The following is a 13,198-nucleotide window of genomic DNA, read 5'->3' as shown; positions in this document are numbered from 1 at the left end:
GCCCAGAACAACCTGTCCGATGCAAGCATCCCTTGCACACGGCACACTGACAAGAGTATGACCGTCCTCACAGGATTCTTTCCCGGCAAAGGCAGCAAAACCATTTCTCAGGACCGGAGTCAGGAGACGGAACGGATTGTGTTCGAGTATGGCGCAGTCCCGCTGAAAGGAGCTGGTGGGAGGACGACAATTTGTGGGAGAGACACAACAAATTAAATGGGGTTACACTGAAGTGACAGTCCTTGATCGGGAAAAACCCGAGTCGTCCCGGTACATAGAACCGACTGCTGTGGGAAGCGACTTTAGGTCTGTTGTGGCGTGTTGTGTTAATTCGATTGTATGCGCAATTTCGTATGCTTCAGCAAAATCTTTTGGTTTTTTTGCAATAACTTCATCACAAATAACTCGTAATTTTACGTCATACAACAATTGATCTACCAGCATTCTATCTAAGAATTCTCCATACTCAGTGTAAAGCCGCTTCTCTTAACTGAAGTGCGAACTTGGAAATCGGCTCTCTATTCTCTAGTTTGTTTCGCCGGAACTTGATCAACTGTAATGCCCAACTGGAATGCTCAACTGTAATGCTAAACGTAATGCCCAACTGAAGATTTATCTTCTGATTTGTATTCCGTAATACTAAACAGTGGCGGTTTGGGTGACACCGGACGACTTGCATTTGCATATGTCGCAGTATTCAGTACATCCTCCTCAAAAGCTCCTCGGATCGCTCCTGCTAGCGCATCCAACACTGTTTTTTAAATCCTTCGGTGTAAGATTTATTTATGAATACACTTCGGACACCACTTTAATATATATGGTTAAATAAAACCAAATGAGTTAATGGTTACATTGTAAAATATTGCATCAAGGCGCAGACTACGAGACGCCCTTTGGGCAGCAGGTGGCAGGAGGAATATAGATGTTAATTATTTCTAGGTCAACATCGCCTGACCGGATGGTTGTGCCTCGACTTTCTTAGGCATTATCCCTGCGGCTGATGTTAGGTTGAAATAGACTACATTGCACGGTGTGAAGGGTGATAAAAGCAAGGCCACCACCACCACCATTATCCCTTGTGCCATTTTGCCTGTGAATGTTGTAGCCATCGCAAGTTCGGAGGTCTGATCTGGCAGTTAGTTTAGTTTCTTGAATTGCGGCTATACAGGTATTCAGTCCAATTCTAAACAAAAAATCCTTGCGAGTTTTTTCCCTTCTACCATTCCTCGTATTCTAAATCAGCCCAATTCTAAACAAAAATTCCTTGCGAGTTTTTTCCCTTCTACCATTCCTCGTATGCTAAATAAAAACTCCTTGTGAGTTTTTTCACTTCTCCCTTTCCTCTTATTCTGAACAATGTTCGAAAAAGCGGGAACCGGTTATGGGAGAAAATTAGGTATTATAAATGTGAGAGGGATATTTCTCTGCCATTTCTTAGGAGTTTTTTCACTTTTTAAATTAAAGGGAATGCATCAACATAGTTAAAGTAAATTGGTTCTTTTAAGAAAGAACACTCATTTGTACAAATTTGTGCTAAAATATGAACATTCTACCACAATATTCTTTTATTATATAATTATAGTCGAAAAGTATATCATAAGCAAAGGAAGAGTTCTTGGTATATTTGATACAGCCATACAGAAATTGCGCAAGGATTTTTTAAGTAGGCTTAAAAAGATTTTTGCATATGATGAAAGACGAATGTTGTTGCGGTTTACCGTTTTGGAGACTGCTACTGCATTACCCCGGTGGACTGTATTTGATACGGTTGTACCTTGATCGCCTCTTGATAGCCAGCTCACCAAATCAAAGTTACCAATATTAAACAATAACGCGATACAACGATTTTTAATTAAATTATATGTATTTATTGTACTAATAATCGCGGAACAGTAAATTTAGCGAGCGGTAGTTGCAAACAATAAAGACCGAATGAAGTAAGTATAAGAAAAGAAAGAAAAACAAAGCAATTGTCAAACCTATGCTTGGTAAACTTGCGCATTAACCCCTTCCATACTAAGTACGTGTGATAAGTGTAACTCTAAAAATTATATTTACATTTTTTTAAAGCATGAGGAACATTAACATAATGAAATTATTATGTTTTAGAGTATTAAAAGTAACTTAACCAGATTAAGTAAGTAATATTAGAAAAAACTTAAATTGAAAATATTTAATATAAGTAAGCGTAACATAATTAAGAATGTATGGTTACAAGTCTTCGTTTTCGCAAAATAGGTCTGCCTTTGTTGGGAGTAGGCAAAATTTAGCAATTGGTCGAACGTATTCTCCATTAGCCGTCTTCACTGTAATGCTCGTACGCGACCAGCAGCTCCGGAGTAGCATCGAATCACTCTCGCGAGTGCCCACTTTGTCGGTGGACTAGCTTCGTGAAATACGGCTACGACGTCTCCCAATTCGAAATTACGTGATTGATGTAACCACTTGGTCCGACGCTATAATCTAACGAGATACTCATCTCTCCAACGATGCCAGAAATGTTGTATCGTAGCGGAAACTAATTGCCATCTCTGCTAAATATTTCCACAGAACCCTTGACCTTCAGCGGTTCGCCTACGAGAAAATGACCAGGAGTTAAGATCTCTAAATCGCCAGCTGTTATAGAATTGTCGCAAAGCGTTCGATAATTTACAGAAGCTTCAATGTCGGTCAATAATGTCTTAATTTAAGTGATATTTTATTCGCTTTATGCCGGTTTCCCAATAACCAACCATGTGCGGTGCAGATGGTGGATTGAAACGCCACTCGATGTTGGAATTGGCAAAGAACTATTGAAGCCAAACATCGGCCAACAGCTGAAATGCATTCCGCAATTCTTTCTCAGCACCGACGAAGTTTGTACCATTATCTGAAGCCATTTGCTTACAGTAGCCTCTGCGGTTTATGAACCTCTTGAAAGCAATCGCAAGTGAGTCATGCACCCCAGACCGCCCTCGATCGCACTGTAGTTGAGCTCAAGGCCTTTATAGCCACTTGGCTATCAGAGTGGATGTTAAATTCCCTAACCGTAGTAGCACTGGATAGCATTTCATCCACCGCATCCTTAATCGCTGCAACTTCCGCTTGGAATACGCTGCAGTGATCAGCCAACTTAAACTTGCGGCTTACATTTAGCTCTTGACAAAAGGCCTCCCACCAACCTTTATGTCCAACTTCGACCCATCCGTGAACAAGTTAACCGGTCCCATGCCCCAGATAATTGCTCTTCCCCACTCCTCCCTCGGGGGAATGACTGGGGTGAAGGTTGCATAGGGAGCGGTTATCGGCAAACAATAGTCCGACCTCTCCGGGATAAAGTCGAAACTGGTAAGAAGGCTAGAGTGTCCGAAGTCAGAAAGCCCATAACCAATATCACGAAGCCTGACCAACGACCGGACCGCGGCTGCCTTTCCCGCAATATCTGCTGGATGTATGTTCATCATGACATTCAGTGCCAAGGTAGGTGTTGTTCTTAGAGCGCTACTGATATCGATCAGCGCCGTCCGTTGCACTGACACTAACATTTTGGAGGTGCTCACCGTGTCCTTTCACTAGACCAGCACCCCATATTATCGCCATTTTTATATCTTTCATGAAAATGAAATGGTATATTAATTTCGTCACGAAACCCAAAATTGTAAGTCCTTAAAGGAAAATAGATAGACCGACCATTAAGTATACCGAAATAATCAGAATGAAGAGCTGAGTTGATTTAGCCATGTCCGTCTGTTCGTCTGTCTGTCTGTCCGCCTGTCCGTTTGTATGCAAACTAGTCCCTCAATTTTTGAGATATCTTGATAAAATTTGGTGAGCGGGTGTACTTGGGTGTCCGATTAGACATTTGTCGGAACCGACCGGATCGGACCACTATAGCATATATCCTCCATACAACCGATTTTTCAGAAAAAAGAGAATTTTTGTAATATCTTACTCAATTCAACAGATTGAAGCTTCAAACTTCACCATATACTTTCGTATATTGCACATATTGTTGCCTGAAAAAATTGATGAGATCGGTCGTATATATAGTATATATCCCCCACAACCGATTGTTCGGATTAGAAACTTTTCGTAATTACTGCCCTATTTTAAGAGCTAGAGGCTTCAAATTTCAACGAATGCTTACGTATATAGCATATATTGTTGTCTGAAAAAATCATACAGATCGGTGGTATATATAGTATATATATGGTGGTATATATAGTATATATATATATTTTCGCAATTTTAGCCCCATTTTAACAGCTAGAAGCTTCAAATTTCACCGAGCGCTTACGTATATGGCATATATTGTTGTCTGAAAAAATTATAGAGTTCGGTTGTATATATAGTATATATCTCATACAACCGATTGTTCAGATAAGAAACTTTGCGCAATTTCTGCCCCGTTTTAACAGCAAGAAGCTTCAAATTTCACCAAAGGCTTACGTATATAGCATATATTGTTGTCTGATAAAATCATAGAGAGCGGTGGTATATATATTATATACTTCATACAAACTGTCATTTTTGCCCCTTTTTTACGGATAGAAGCATCAAAATTCATCAAGTTTCATAAAATAGTTACGTTTACTTCATATATTTTTGAAATACGTGATTCGTAGTCGTAGTTTTTACATGCAGACTACAAAAAAAGTGAAGCTTTGCATCCTCACACAAAGTACCTACCTATTTTTATACCTTTCATGAAAATGAAATGGTATATTAATTTCGTCACGAAACCCAAAATTGTAAGTCCTTAAAGGAAAATAGATAGACCCACCAATAAGTATACCGAAATAATCAGAATGAAGAGCTGAGTTGATTTAGCCATGTCCGTCTGTCCGTCTGTCTGTTTGTATGCAAACTAGTCCCTCAATTTTTGAGATATCTTGATAAAATTTGGTGAGCAGGTGTATTTGGGTGTCCGATTAGACATTTGTCGGAACCGGCCGGATCGGACCACTATAGCATATATCCTCCATACAACCGATTTTTCAGAAAAATACTATATATACCACCATATATATACTATATATACCACCCATCTGTATGATTTTTTCAGACGACAATATATGCTATATACGTAAGCATTCGTTGAAATTTGAAGCCTCTAGCTCTTAAAATAGGGCAGTAATTACGAAAAGTTTCTTATCCGAACAATCGGTTGTGGGGGATATATATAGTATATATACGACCGATCTCATCAATTTTTTCAGGCAACAATATGTGCAATATACGAAAGTATATGGTGAAGTTTGAAGCTTCAATCTGCTGAATTGAGTAAGATATTACAAAAGTATATGCTATAGTGGTCCGATCCGGTCGGTTCCGACAAATGTCTAATCGGACACCCAAGTACACCCGCTCACCAAATTTTATCAAGATATCTCAAAAATTGAGGGACTAGTTTGCATACAAACAGACAGACGGACAGACAGACAGACGAACAGACGGACATGGCTAAATCAACTCAGGTCTTCATTCTGATTATTTCGGTATACTTAATGGTGGGTCTATCTATTTTCCTTTAAGGACTTACAATTTTGGGTTTCGTGACGAAATTAATATACCATTTCATTTTCATGAAAGGTATAAAAATGGCGATAATATGGGGTGCTGGTCTAGTGAAAGGACACGGTGAGCACCTCCAAAATGTTAGTGTCAGTGCAACGGACGGCGCTGATCGATATCAGTAGCGCTCTAAGAACAACACCTACCTTGGCACTGAATGTTATGCTGAACATACATCCAGCAGATATTGCGGGAAAGGCAGCCGCGGTCCGGTCGTTGGTCAGGCTTCGTGATATGGGTTATGGGCTTTCTGACTTCGGACACTCTAGCCTTCTTACCAGTTTCGACTTTATCCCGGAGAGGTCGGACTATTGTTTGCCGATAACCGCTCCCTATGCAACCTTCACCCCAGTCATTCCCCCGAGGGAGGAGTGGGGAAGAGGAATTATCTGGGCCATGGGACCGGTTAACTTGTTCACGGATGGGTCGAAGTTGGACAAAAAGGTTGGTGGGGGGCCTTTTGTCAAGAGCTAAATGTAAGCCGCAAGTTTAAGTTGGCTGATCACTGCAGCGTATTCCAAGCGGAAGTTGCAGCGATTAAGGATGCGGTGCTACTACGGTTAGGGAATTTAACATCTACTCTGATAGCCAAGTGGCTATAAAGGCCTTGAGCTCAACTACGGTGCGATCGAGGGCGGTCTGAGGTGCATGACTCACTTGCGATTGCTTTCAAGAGGTTCATAAACCGCAGAGGCTACTGTAAGCAAATGTCTTCAGATAATGGTACAAACTTCGTCGGCGCTGAGAAAGAATTGCGGAATGCATTTCAGCTGTTGGCCGATGTTTGGCTTCAATAGTTCTTTGCCAATTCCAACATCGAGTGGCGTTTCAATCCACCATCTGCACCGCACATGGGTGGTTATTGGGAAACCGGCATAAAGCGAATAAAATATCATTTAAATTAAGACACTATTGACCGACATTGAAGCTTCTGTAAATTATCGAACGCTTTGCGACAATTCTATAACAGCTGGCGATTTAGAGATCTTAACTCCTGGTCATTTTCTCGTAGGCGAACCGCTGAAGGTCAAGGGTTCTGTGGAAATATTTATCAGAGATGGCAATTAGTTTCCGCTACGATACAACATTTCTGGCATCGTTGGGAGATGAGTATCTCGTTAGATTATAGCGTCGGACCAAGTGGTTACGTCAATCACGTAATTTCGAATTGGGAGACGTCGTAGCCGTATTTCACGAAGCTAGTCCACCGACAAAGTGGGCACTCGCGAGAGTGATTCGATGCTACCCCGGAGCTGCTGGTCACGTACGAGCCTTACAGTGAAGACGGCTAATAGAGAATACGTTCGACCAATTGCTAAATTTTGCCTACTCCCAACAAGGGCAGACCTATTTCGCGAAAACGAAGACTTGTAACCATACATTCTTAATTATGTTACGCTTACTTATATTAAATATTTTCAATTTAAGTTTTTTCTAATAATCGCAAACATAATCAAACATAATACTTAATCTGGTTAAGTTACTTTTAATACTCTAAAACAAAATAATTTCATTATGTTAATGTTCCTCATGCTTTAAAAAAATGTAAATATAATTTTTAGAGTTGCACTTATCAGTATGGAAGGAGTTAATGCGCAAGCTTACCAAGCATAGGTTTGACAATTGCTTTGTTTTTCTTTCTTTTCTTATACTTACTTCATTCGGTCTTTATTGTTTGCAACTACCGCTCGCTAAATTTACTGTTCCGCGATTATTAGTACAATAAATACATATAATTTAATTTAAAATCGTTGTATCGCGTTATTGTTTAATATTGGTAACTTTGATTTGGTGAGCTGGCTATCAAGAGGCGATCAAGGTACAACGGCATCAAATACAGTCCACCGGGGTAATGCAGTAGCAGTCTCCAAAACGGTAAACCGCAACAACATTGGTCTTTCATCATATGCCAAAATCTTTTTAAGCCTACTTAAATATCCTTGCGCAATTTCTGTATGGCTGTATCAAATATACCAAGAACTCTTCCTTTGCTTATGATATACTTTTCGACTATAATTATATAATAAAAGAATATTGTGGTAGAATGTTCATATTTTAGCACAAATTTGTACAAATGAGTGTTCTTTCTTAAAAGAACCAATTTACTTTAACTATGTTGATGCATTCCCTTTAATTTAAAAAGTGAAAAAACTCCTAAGAAATGGCAGAGAAATATCCCTCTCACATTTATAATACCTAATTTTCTCCCATAACCGGTTTCCGCTTTTTCGAACATTGTTCAGAATAAGAGGAAAGGGAGAAGTGAAAAAACTCACAAGGAGTTTTTATTTAGCATACGAGAAATGGTAGAAGGGAAAAAACTCGCAAGGAATTTTTGTTTAGAATTGGGCTGATTTAGAATACGAGGAATGGGAGAAGGGAAAACACTCGCAAGGATTTTTTGTTTAGAATTGGACTCAATACCTGTATAGCCGCAATTCAAGAAACTAAACTAACTGCCAGATCAGACCTCCGAACTTGCGATGGCTACAACATTCACAGGCAAAATCGCACAAGGGGTAATGGTGGTGGTGGCGGCCTTGCTTTTATCACCCTTCACACCGTGCAATGTAGTCTATTTCAACCTAACATCAGCCGCAGGGATAATGCCTAAGAAAGTCGAGGCACAACCATCCGGTCAGGCGATGTTGACCTAGAAATAATTAACATCTATATTCCTCCTGCCACCTGCTGTCCAAAGGGCGTCTCGTAGTCTGCGCCTTGATGCAATATTTTACAATGTAACCATTAACTCATTTGGTTTTATTTAACCTCATATATAAAAGTGGTGTCAGAAGTGTATTCAAAAATGAGTCTTACACCGGAGGATTTAAAAAACAGTGTTGGATGCGCTAGCAGGAGCGATCCGAGGAGCTTTGGAGGAGGCTGTACTGAATACTGCGACATATGCCAACGCAAGTCGTCCGGTGTCACCCAAACAGCCACTGTTTAGTATTACGGAATACAAATCAGAGGATAAATCTTCAGTTGGGCATTACGTTTAGCATTACAGTTGAGCATTCCAGTTGGGCATTACAGTTGATCAAGTTCCGGAGAAACAAACTAGAGAAGGGAGAGCCGATTTCCAAGTTCGCACTTCAGTTAAGAGAAGCGGCTTTACACTGAGTATGGAGAATTCTTAGATAGAATGCTGGTAGATCAATTGTTGTATGACGTAAAATTACGAGTTATTTGTGATGAAGTTATTGCAAAAAAACCAAAAGATTTTGCTGAAGCATACGAAATTGCGCATACAATCGAATTAACACAACACGCCACAACAGAACTAAAGTCACTTCCCACAGCAGTCGGTTCTATGTACCGGGACGACTCGGGTTTTTCCCGATCAAGGACTGTCACTTCAGTGTAACCCCATTTAATTTGTTGTGTCTCTCCCACAAATTGTCGTCCTCCCACCAGCTCCTTTCAGCGGGACTGCGCCATACCCGAACACAATCCGTGTCCGTATCGTGACTCCTGTACTGAGAAATGGTTTTGCTGCCTTTGCCGGGAAAGAATCCTGTGAGGACGGTCATACTCTTGTCAGTGTGCCGTGTGCAAGGGATCGTTGCCTCGGACAGGTTGTTCCGGGCTAGATCCCAAAACCAGAAGTCCTCTTAAGTTTTATCAATCTTTTGTGGCTCCTTGCTGTTCACGCCCAAGGGCGTCCCGTAGTCTGGCCTCCAGAAGCTTTGCTGCTCAACAAGCCACAACAAATACACGCTGCTGCTCGTCCACCCACGCAGAGTGGGTAGCAATGCCGAGCATCAGCCCCCGCCCCTGTCTTCTTCCCCCTCTATTCCGGCAGCAATCATGTAGGTCAGGGAAACAGACTGTTAGTCCCTACCACCTTTTGCACAGCCTGCCAGCAGAGAATATATATTTTTGCGACATCCGCCCAATGCAACTCCTGCCTTGGATGGTGGCACTTTCCTAGATGTTTTGGTCTCCGCGACGGAAACCCCCGACGGGCTTCATTGAGCCATGTTGCCAGGCCGCAAACCCAAATACACCGGGTACCCCAATGCTTACCCACGGACGTCCAGTCTCAGCACAACAGCAATTGCCTCCTAGACTTTCACAACCCAGGCGTATTCACCCGTCACTTAGTGCACTTCAGAATTCTGCAGTTAAACTGTAATGCATTAACTGAAGAAGATCACGGAAATAGTCGATTTCATGAAGCGGCACAACATCCGCGATTCAAGAGACTAAACTCACAGCAAGATCCGCTCTGCAGACTTGTTCTGGGTATAATGGAGGCGGTCTCGCGTTTATCATACACCACTCGGTGCAATATCATATATTTGATCCCGACATCGGCCGGAGGCACAATGTCCTACAACGTCACGGCTTATCTGTCCGGTCAGGCGATGTAAACCTAGAAATCATCAACATCTACATCCCTCCTGCCACCTGCTGCCCCAGTGGATACCGCCCTAATATTACCGCCTTACTAACTGGCGATAATATGGGGTGCTGTTCTGGTGGAAAGGACACGGTGAGCACCTCCAAAATGTTAGTGTCAGTGTAACGGACGGCGCTGATCGATATCAGCGGCGCTCTGAGAACAACACCTACCTTGGCACTGAATGTCATGCTGAACATATATCCAGTAGATATTGCGGGAAAGGCAGCCGTGTTCCGGTCGTTGGTCAGGCTTCGTGATATGGGTTATGGGCTTTCTGACTTCGAACACTCTAGCTTTCTTACCAGTTTCGACTTTATCCCGGACAGGTCGGACTATTGTATGCCGATAACCTCTCCCTATGCAACCTTCACCCCAGTCATTCCCCTGAGGAAGGAGTGGGGAAGAGGAATTATCTGGGTCATGGGACTACTTAACTTGTTCACATATGGATCAAACTTGCACGGAAAGGTTGGTGGGGGGTCTTTTGTCAAGAGCTAAATGTAAGCCGCAAGTTTAAGTTGGCTGATCACTGCAGCGTATTCCAATTGGAAGTTGCTGCGATTAAGGATGTGGCGGATGAAATGCTATCCAGTGCTACTACGGTTAGGGAATTTAACATCTACTCTGATAGCCAAGTGGCTGTAAAGGCTTTAAGCTCAACGACAGTGCGATCGAGGCTGGTATGGGAGTGCCTGACTCACTTGCGGTTGCATAGTATTATTTTACAATTAAGATTATCTGGGTTCCGGGCCATAGCGGATCTCTTAGCCCGAATCGGTACAACTGAACCGGATGAAGATGGCTGTAGGGATTTCGGGATTCCGCTAGCCACCTGCGGATTGCTCCTCCATAGCTGGGCCTCGAATCAGCTTAGCAAACGTTGGGCGGATACTACGTCTTGCAGGGTAGCAATATCTATCTGGCCGAAAGTGGATGGCAGGAAGTCTGCTGAAATAATTGGGTTCACTAAGGTCATTGGGGGTTTTGACAAGATACTGTCCCATGGGTATCCATGCGGTACGTCTCAATATATTGGAAATTCCATCCTGTTGCAACTGTATGGAGGATGATGAGGTGGAATCACCAAATCACTTCATGCTTGATTGCCCAGCTTTTGCCAGAACTAGGCGAAAGTATTTCGGTCGCGACTCACTTGGATCTCCCGAGGAGATATCCAAGGTTGAGATCGGTATCATTCTGAACTTTATCGTTGCTACCCAACGATTCTCTAAGTGGTTATATCTACGTCACAGTTATTTTATTTTATTATATGTGGTATCACAACGGACCTTCGTGTTGTCCAAGTGAGCTTCCCCTATCAGGGAAGCTACCACCCAACCTGACATAACCTAACTGGCGATAACCGTATTATCTTAGGCGATTTCAATGTTAGCGGACCAAATAGAAGAAAAGACATTCTGCACAATAACGGAGACGCCCCCACTCGTATGGTAGGAAGCTGTCACAGTTCGCCAGATATATAAATCGTGAGCGCAGGACTCGTAAACTGCGTCAACTGGCAGCCGATCGTAACATTGGCATCCGACCACCTGCCTATACTTATTTCGCTCGAACGTACCGCCGCCTTCACCGTCACCGAAAAATGCACTTTCATAAACTTTAAAAAAAGAAAGTGGGATGAATACAAGTCCTTTACAGACAGCCGCTTTGCTGCCCTCCCTATCCCGACTGATGCTCGCCAAGGGGAGCGTGCTTTCCGAAAGGTCATTGAATCCACAGCGGCTCGCTTTATTCCCGCCGGAAGAATTCCCGAAATTTAGCGAGAGAACGTGACCTTATAAGAAAGCTCGATTCCGGCGACCCCCAAATAAGGGATATAAACCAACGCATCAGATTGCTTGTAGATGAACACAAGCGTGCGAAATGGGAGTAGCATCTAAGTAGTTGTAACCTCTCTGCCAGTGCGGGTAAGCTTTGGCCCACCGTAAAGTCCCTATCGAATCCGTACAAGCACAACGACAAAATTTCCATCGCCTTTGGCGAAAAAGTGCTGTCGGATGCGAAAAAATGCGCGAGCGCTTTTTGCCGACTATGCGCTATGTCTTTGTGTACTAAATATAACTCTGAGTATGCCACGGGTGAATTTTTATGCTGTGGCATTTGCTCGCATACTTTGCATGTAAAGTGCTCTAATATAAACACAAGCTCGGCTAAGCTTATAAACTTTTGCAAAAATATTTTGTTCAGATGTGATACGTGCATTGATTTGCCTATTTCAGCTTATTTGCTTAAGCTTCGAAATGCAGTGCGCTCTTTAAGCGATATTCAAAACGAATTTAGTGGGCAAGCAAATCCAAAACATTCTAAAAAACAAAGCGCTACAAGTGCAGCCACCAACAGTGTCGGTAAATATATACAAAGTCAATCCAGCAAATCAAACAACAATGCTGCTGATAATGGCGAAGCTAAACAAAGTGCAGTGCAAAACAATAAGAAGCGCGCCTTACGATCTAACACAAAGGCCGATGACCGTGATTCAGTGCCTTTGATTTCGATTTCAACTCCCTCAACTCCGAATGTTACTGATATTCGTGTGGATGCTCTCTCTCAGTTTACCGACAATAATAGCGATATTGAGGTTGTTGCTGCATCCGATAACGAATTTGTTTCTCGTGATCCTACTGCTGCTACGACTTCTTCGAATTCAACTAATTGCAATGCCAACAACACTGGTTGGACAGCAGTAAAGTCGAAAAAAACCAACGTGAACAAAAAGCATAAACAAGATAAACAGGACAATAATAGCGATATTGAAGTTGTTGCTGCATCCGATAATGAATTTGTCTCTCGTGATGCTACTGCTGCTACGACTTCTTCTACTTCGAATTCAGCTAATTTCAATGTCAACAACACTGGTTGGACAGCAGTAAAGTCGAAAAAAAATAATAATAACGTGAACAAAAAGCATAAACAAGTAGTTGTTGTTGGTTCGAGTGACAACAAAGAACTAAGCGTTGCTGTTCGTAACAAGTGAGTACATTTGTCTTCGTTTGCGCCTAGTGTTACAGCTGATAACATTAAAAGTTATGTAGCAAAACATGCCAACATCGATACTAATGCTATCCATTGTTTTGCGCTGCTTAAAAAAGATGGCCCAATAGGCAAGCATAGGCGTGTGAATTTTAAATTGGGTATTCCCTCAACTAACCTCCAAAGTATCCTACAACCATCTCTTTGGCCGGCTAATCTGAAAGTGAAGCCGTTTCATTCTTT

The sequence above is a fragment of the Eurosta solidaginis genome, chromosome 2 (assembly GCF_040869045.1).
Source record: "Eurosta solidaginis isolate ZX-2024a chromosome 2, ASM4086904v1, whole genome shotgun sequence".
NCBI lineage: Eukaryota > Metazoa > Arthropoda > Insecta > Diptera > Tephritidae > Eurosta > Eurosta solidaginis.
The sequence above is the reverse complement of the archived record's forward strand: the minus strand, read 5'-3'. Positions refer to the sequence as shown.